Source organism: Tribolium castaneum, unplaced genomic scaffold (genome assembly GCF_031307605.1).
Source record: "Tribolium castaneum strain GA2 unplaced genomic scaffold, icTriCast1.1 ptg000056l, whole genome shotgun sequence".
NCBI lineage: Eukaryota > Metazoa > Arthropoda > Insecta > Coleoptera > Tenebrionidae > Tribolium > Tribolium castaneum.
The window spans coordinates 20,001-27,500 of record NW_026986653.1 but is presented as its reverse complement, the minus strand read 5'-3'; the positions used below and the strand labels follow the sequence as shown (position 1 = coordinate 27,500).

The 7,500-nt window shown below is 38.2% G+C and overlaps 3 non-coding genes across 3 annotated transcripts in view; all 3 read right to left on the bottom strand.

Moving 5' to 3' along the window:
- Nucleotides 1–100, bottom strand: part of LOC135267591 (large subunit ribosomal RNA) — a 4,040-nt gene extending 3,940 nt beyond the window's left edge. Inside the window, exon 1 of the ribosomal RNA XR_010335999.1 lies at nucleotides 1–100. This exon is cut by the window's left edge and continues 3,940 nt beyond it. This is a non-coding gene — a ribosomal RNA (large subunit ribosomal RNA).
- Nucleotides 101–576: 476 nt separating this feature from the next.
- On the bottom strand, nucleotides 577–733 carry LOC135267593 (5.8S ribosomal RNA). Its single transcript, XR_010336001.1, has one exon. It is a non-coding gene; the product is annotated as a 5.8S ribosomal RNA (ribosomal RNA).
- A 2,055-nt stretch (nucleotides 734–2,788) lies between these two features.
- LOC135267595 (small subunit ribosomal RNA) lies at nucleotides 2,789–4,711 on the bottom strand. The gene has a single exon (XR_010336003.1). It is a non-coding gene; the product is annotated as a small subunit ribosomal RNA (ribosomal RNA).
- Between the last annotated feature and the right edge of the window lie 2,789 nt (nucleotides 4,712–7,500).

The following is a 7,500-nucleotide window of genomic DNA, read 5'->3' as shown; positions in this document are numbered from 1 at the left end:
CTGTTCGCTCGCCGCTACTAAGGAAATCCTAGTTAGTTTCTTTTCCTCCGCTTAATAATATGCTTAAATTCAGCGGGTAGTCTCACCTGCTCTGAGGTCGCAAATATAAATTTGCCTTTATTTTGTCAGACGATAATTACACGTATTCCGTTTATATGGCTGCCTCCAAACAATTTCAAACATCGATCTGACGTCGTTGCGAGAATGTTGTTGTTGTTAATTATAGTGCATAAAATATGCATATAAACAACTTTAACGTCTCGGACACGACGATCGCTTCGTTCGAAATTTAAGCGTTGTGGCTGCTTTTTAATATCGGACGTGCTACGTCTAAACCAACTTGTACCAACAAACTAATAAGAATGTCAGCCGCTATTGCGTTTTAGGATGCCGCGTTATTTTTTATATTGTTTTTATTGTTGTCTACGTTGCATAATATTTTATTATGACAACCGACAATCAATTAACAATTATAGTAACGCGTCATATTTGCACCCAACACGCTCCGACGTAATTGTCTACACAACATTGTGCGCTGTGTTTAAGACAAAAACCGAGCAGTCTTTGAAATTGACACGACCCTCAGCCAGGAGTGGTCCGGGAACAGTATATCCGAGGACCGCAATGTGCGTTCGAAATGTCGATGTTCATGTGTCCTGCAGTTCACAAGTTGACGCGCAATTAGCTGCGTTCTTCATCGACCCACGAGCCAAGTGATCCACCGTTCAGGGTAATCTTTTCAAACAAATTTAAAATATTATTACATAACGCACCGTTCCACATCGAAATCGTTTCATCATCACACAACAACAAAAATAACTACTTAAGGTTATTACAATTGTGATGTATATGTGAGAAACGGACCAATCGAAAGAAACGTTCGGCGTTATATTTTATAATATTTTATTTAATTAAAGTGGCATTTGTTTCTACTTATCGAAAAGAGTATGCAGTTATAGTTTAAGTTTACATAAAGAATAACCCGATGATATTAACGTTTTATAAATACGTATATATATCTATTAGGTTTTTTTTCTCTATCAACTTTGTCTATAAAACTCTGCTCCTTTTGCGATAAGCATTATGTATATTTATTAAATAGAAAATATGTCGAAAAACCAGACGTTTTCTTCAAACAAACGCCACAGCTACAAACTTAATCACAACAATATTTACCAAACAATACAATTGTAGGGTGTTTTGTGTGATACGTCGTTTGGTGGGCATTCTAAGAACGTCCGTCGACATAAAAACGAATCAAAAGAAAAGCACAGGCAGTGCAAAACGTTCCTTCGTCAGTCGGGCGTATATCATTTAAAACCCACAGAATCTAAAAAAGTTAATAAACTTTTTTATTTAGATTCCTACGGTTCGTCGCGTCGTTAAAGTAAATTATTACTTCGACGCATGCGGAACCCAGGTACCCGAAAACCGTAAGCCTAAGCGTTTTTTTCCAAACATCACTCACTATCGATAAAGTAAATTGATTTTATGTATTTATAAATGTGCGTTTGTATGTATAGTAGTATAGTAGTAGTATATTTTGTTATTGGTTGTTTCGAGCTTTTTATTGTTATAAAACGTTTTTGTAGTCTTGTACATAAAGTACAGACGAATAGACAGCCCCTTTTATTTATTAATAAACTCCAACCATTTACAAATTAAATTACAACTACAACATCTCTTTTACACATTAATTATACACCATCTTTATTTTCTTTTTTCCGAAGCGAATACGATGAAGAAAATACGCAAAGACTGGCTTACAAAACCGTAAGCCTAAGCGTTTATTTTTCAAACATCACTCACCATCGGTTAAGTAAAATGATGGTATGTATAAATGTGTATTTGTATGTACAGTAGCGTATTAATTTTGTTGTTGGTTGTTTCGAGTTTATTTATTATTATGGTTTGTATGTATAAAGTTTTAGTCTTGTACATAAAGTACAGACGAATAGACAGCCCCTTTTATTTATTAATAAACTCCAACCATTTACAAATTAAATTACAACTACAACATCTCTTTTACACATTAATTATACACCATCTTTATTTTCTTTTTTCCGAAGCGAATACGATGAAGAAAATACGCAAAGACTGGCTTACAAAACCGTAAGCCTAAGCGTTTATTTTTCAAACATCACTCACCATCGGTTAAGTAAAATGATGGTATGTATAAATGTGTATTTGTATGTACAGTAGCGTATTAATTTTGTTGTTGGTTGTTTCGAGTTTATTTATTATTATGGTTTGTATGTATAAAGTTTTAGTCGTGTACATAAAGTACGATCGTATTGGCAGACACCATTATTATTCATTCATTCATTCTTGTTTGTTATTATAAATAACTCCAACCATATACAAATACTACAACAACAACAACATCTCTTGCACATTAATTATACACCACCACTGTGTATTAGTACTTTTTTTCGAAGCGAATACGATGATGGAAATACGCTAAGACCGGCACTGCGAAAGCAATAATAAAACATTAGCACATAACCATCTTTCGACAATATTGATTCGTGTTAATGTTCGAAAAAATTCTTTGAAAACGTCGTTTACGGCACGTTTACAATCGATTTATAAAATAAATCGAAAAACGTAACAACAGATCCGCTTAATGCAAGACGACCCGTTGTTGCTTTTCCGTTCGACGCATAATAAAGAATTTTGTATGAGAATTGATCATCATACGAATAGTGTATGTATGTGTGTTTTTTGTTGATCAGCACAGACAAAATGTGTGTGTATGTGTGACAACTAAACAACAACATTTACACGTTAATGATCCTTCCGCAGGTTCACCTACGGAAACCTTGTTACGACTTTTACTTCCTCTAAATGATCAAGTTTGGTCATCTTCCCAGCAACATCGGCAACGTCGAAACGCCACCGCGCACCGGTCCGAAGACCTCACTAAATCATTCAATCGGTAGTAGCGACGGGCGGTGTGTACAAAGGGCAGGGACGTAATCAACGCGAGCTTATGACTCGCGCTTACTGGGAATTCCTCGTTCATGGGGAACAATTGCAAGCCCCAATCCCTAGCACGAAGGAGGTTCAGCGGGTTACCCGGACCGCTCGGTCAGGGAGGACACGCTGATTCCTTCAGTGTAGCGCGCGTGCGGCCCAGAACATCTAAGGGCATCACAGACCTGTTATTGCTCAATCTCGTGCGGCTAGAAGCCGCCTGTCCCTCTAAGAAGAATTGTTTGTACGCCGACAGTAAAAACCGCACATAGAGACCGGGCGAACCCGGCTCCAGCCGGCATTTGGGATGTCGAAATACGCCTATTTAGCAGGCTAGAGTCTCGTTCGTTATCGGAATTAACCAGACAAATCGCTCCACCAACTAAGAACGGCCATGCACCACCACCCACCGAATCAAGAAAGAGCTCTCAATCTGTCAATCCTTCCGGTGTCCGGGCCTGGTGAGGTTTCCCGTGTTGAGTCAAATTAAGCCGCAGGCTCCACTCCTGGTGGTGCCCTTCCGTCAATTCCTTTAAGTTTCAGCTTTGCAACCATACTTCCCCCGGAACCCAAAAGCTTTGGTTTCCCGGAAGCTGCCCGCCGAGTCATCGGAGGAACGTCGGCGGATCGCTAGCTGGCATCGTTTATGGTTAGAACTAGGGCGGTATCTGATCGCCTTCGAACCTCTAACTTTCGTTCTTGATCAATGAAAGCGTTTTTGGCAAATGCTTTCGCTTCTGTCCGTCTTGCGACGATCCAAGAATTTCACCTCTAACGTCGCAATACGAATGCCCCCATCCGTTCCTATTAATCATTACCTCGGGGTTCCGAAAACCAACAAAATAGAACCGAGGTCCTATTCCATTATTCCATGCACACAGTATTCAGGCGAAGTTTTAGCCTGCTTTAAGCACTCTAATTTGTTCAAAGTAAACGTGCCGGCCCACCTCGACACTCAATGAAGAGCACCGCGGCGGGATTGAGTTGGGCCGCCCTCTCGAGCTAAGCCCACCGGCAGGACGTCCCGCGAAACGCCAGTTAACACCGCGAACGATGAACCGGCGGCGCGGGACACAAATTCGACTACGAGCTTTTTAACCGCAACAACTTTAATATACGCTATTGGAGCTGGAATTACCGCGGCTGCTGGCACCAGACTTGCCCTCCAATTGATCCTCGTTAAAGGGTTTAGAGTGTACTCATTCCGATTACGGGGCCTCGGATGAGTCCCGTATCGTTATTTTTCGTCACTACCTCCCCGTGCCGGGAGTGGGTAATTTGCGCGCCTGCTGCCTTCCTTGGATGTGGTAGCCGTTTCTCAGGCTCCCTCTCCGGAATCGAACCCTGATTCCCCGTTACCCGTTACAACCATGGTAGGCGCAGAACCTACCATCGACAGTTGATAAGGCAGACATTTGAAAGATGCGTCGCCGGTGCGAGACCGTGCGATCAGCGTAAAGTTATTCAGATTCACCAAGTTGTACGATGACGGCGAAACCGCCACCGATTGGTTTTGATCTAATAAAAGCGCTCCTTCCGTCTCCGGTCGGAGCTCTGTTTGCATGTATTAGCTCTAGAATTACCACAGTTATCCAAGTAAATGTGGGTACGATCTAAGGAACCATAACTGATTTAATGAGCCTTTCGCGGTTTCACCTTAATTTGGCTTGTACTGAGACATGCATGGCTTAATCTTTGAGACAAGCATATGACTACTGGCAGGATCAACCAGGGAACTGTGTTTTTGTGTTTTTTGAGACAGACGAGAGAATAAAATACTCATCATCATCGTTTATAAAGATGAAGAATATGCGCGTTTGTGCGAAACAATCTAACATATAAGAAAGTAACGCCACGCTGTTTCTTCTTTTCTTCGTACGATATAGAGATAAATGTATCGTCATCATCGTCGTCGTAGTCGTTAAACACCACAACACATATATCGGTCAATAAAGGCATAATAATAATATTTATAATATTATTTTTTACCTTTGCCGATTTAAAAGTTCAAACATTCTCTTCACTCTTCGCAAGATTGAATGCGACGTGAATTTATGAAATTCTTTCGAATCCATAAACGTTACGAATATTATATAAATATTCTCGCTCGGATATTAGAGAGTTGACGCATTTATTATTTTTGTTTGTTTAAATCACAAACATTTGTTAGTCCAACAAAGTTTGATTGCATAAGGACCGCCAACGTAAGAGAATACGTTTTGCCGCATCCGCAATCTCGCTGTGGGGAACTGGGCGAGCCACAAAATCACAAAATAAAGCAATCTCGCAAGCAAAGCCCTATTCGAATTCGATAGCGGAAATGTGCGATAAACGTCGATAAATTGGAAGCAAATGCAGAACGTATACATAATCGGTCGTTTTGTCGTCGTCATTTATGATAAACTTCGACTAAACCGTTACACCGTTCATATCGCCTCACTCAACGCATCGACACACACCACTACCATATGTATACCAGCGCGACACCGATCGAGGCAGCCGCTCGGTATTGGATGTGCGCACCGCTCCACTGACATAGCTCCACAGGCGACGTCTACCGAAGCGCACAGCTCTATAACTATAAGGCATACACACAAAAGGGAGAAAATATTTTAAATATTGATAATATTAAAAAGTCATATTTTATATTTAAACCATTATAAAATTTAATTATAAAAACGTTTGTTTTAAAAAAAATAATTAATTAATAAAAACAAAATTATTTTAAGCGCCGTACTTCGTAAACGTCGTACTTCGTTCGTCGTATGTGCAAAGTCAAATGAATGCTGTAGTTAGTCGCAGTTGGAACGTCTGAATGTCGTACAACGTAACAATAATTTTGAGTGCCCTAATGTGTAGACGTCGTACTTCGCGAACGTCGCACTTCGTAAACGACGTACTTCGTGAACGTCGCACTTCGTAAACGACGTACTTCGTAAACGTCGCACTTCGTAAACGACGTACTTCGTGAACGTCGTACTTCGTAAAGGTTAAGCAATATTAATACACATTTGGTGTATTGCAAGTTGCATTTTAATAAATATTATGCATTTTTATGTTTTAATTTAATATCTAGGCCAAAATACTATGTTTATTTAATTGTTAAATGTGTACGTTTATTTATAGATACGTAATTTACATAAAAATTTGTTTTTTTTTTTATTATATGCAAACTACAAATAAAACATTTAATATTTTCAAACGTCGTACTTCGTGTAAGTTATGCAATATTGATACAAATTTAGTGTATTGCGGGTCGCAATAATATTAATTTATATTTGAACGTTGTACTTCGTGAAGGTTATGCAACATCAGTACACATTAAGTGTATTGCAGGTTGCATTATTATTAATTTATGTTTTCTCACTTTTTACCTTCATATAAAAAAAAATTTAATATTTTTGGACGTCGTACTTCGTAACAGTTATGCAATATTGATGCACATCTGTTGTGCTGCGGGTTGCATTTTATAAATTTAATGTATTCTTATGATTTACTTTAATGTCTAGGCAAAAAAACACTTTTGATTAGTTGCTGAATGTTTACATTTATTTACAGATACGTAATTTGCAAAAAAATTTGCTGTTTTTTTATTATATACAACACAAATAAAATTCTTTAATATTCTTGAACGTCGTACTTCGTGTAGGTTATGCAATATTGATACAAATTTAGTGTATTGCGGGTCACAATAATATTAATTTATATTTAAACGTAGTACTTCGTGAAGGTTATGCAAGATCAGTACATATTAAGTGTATTGCAGGTTGCATTATTATTAATTTATGTTTTCTCACTTTTAACCTCAATATAAAAAAAAATTAATATTTTTGGACGTCGTACTTCGTGAAGGTTATGCAATATTAATGCACATCTAGTGTGCTGCGGGTTGCATTTTATAAATTTAATGTATTTTTATGTTTTACTTTAATATCTAGACAAAAAAAACAATTTTGATTAGTTGCTAAATGTTTACATTTATTTACAGATACGTAATTTGCAAAAAAATTTGCTGTTTTTTCATTATATACAACACAAATAAAATTCTTTAGTGTTCTTGAACGTCGTACTTCGTGTAGGTTATGCAATTTTAATACACAATTAGTGTATTGTGGGTTGCATTATTATTATTTATTGTTTACGTTTTAATTCATCACTTTGTGAACGTCGTACTTCGTTTGTACTATGAACGCTGCATTTCGTCGCAGTCGGCAGCACGTGCGAATAAACGTCGTACAAGAAAATCACGATTTTGAGTGCCGTACTTCGCAAACGTCGTACTTCGTCTATACTATGTACAAAGTCAAGTGAACGCTAAACCTCGTCGCAGTCGACAGCGCGTGCAAATAAACGTCGTACAAGAAAATCACGATTTTGAGTGCCGTACTTCGCTAACGTCGTACTTCGTCTGTACTATGTACAAAGTCAAATGAACGCTAAACTTCGTCGCAGTCGACAGCAAGTGCAAATAAACGTCGTACAAGAAAATCATGATTTTGAGTGCCGTACTTCGCAAACGTCGTA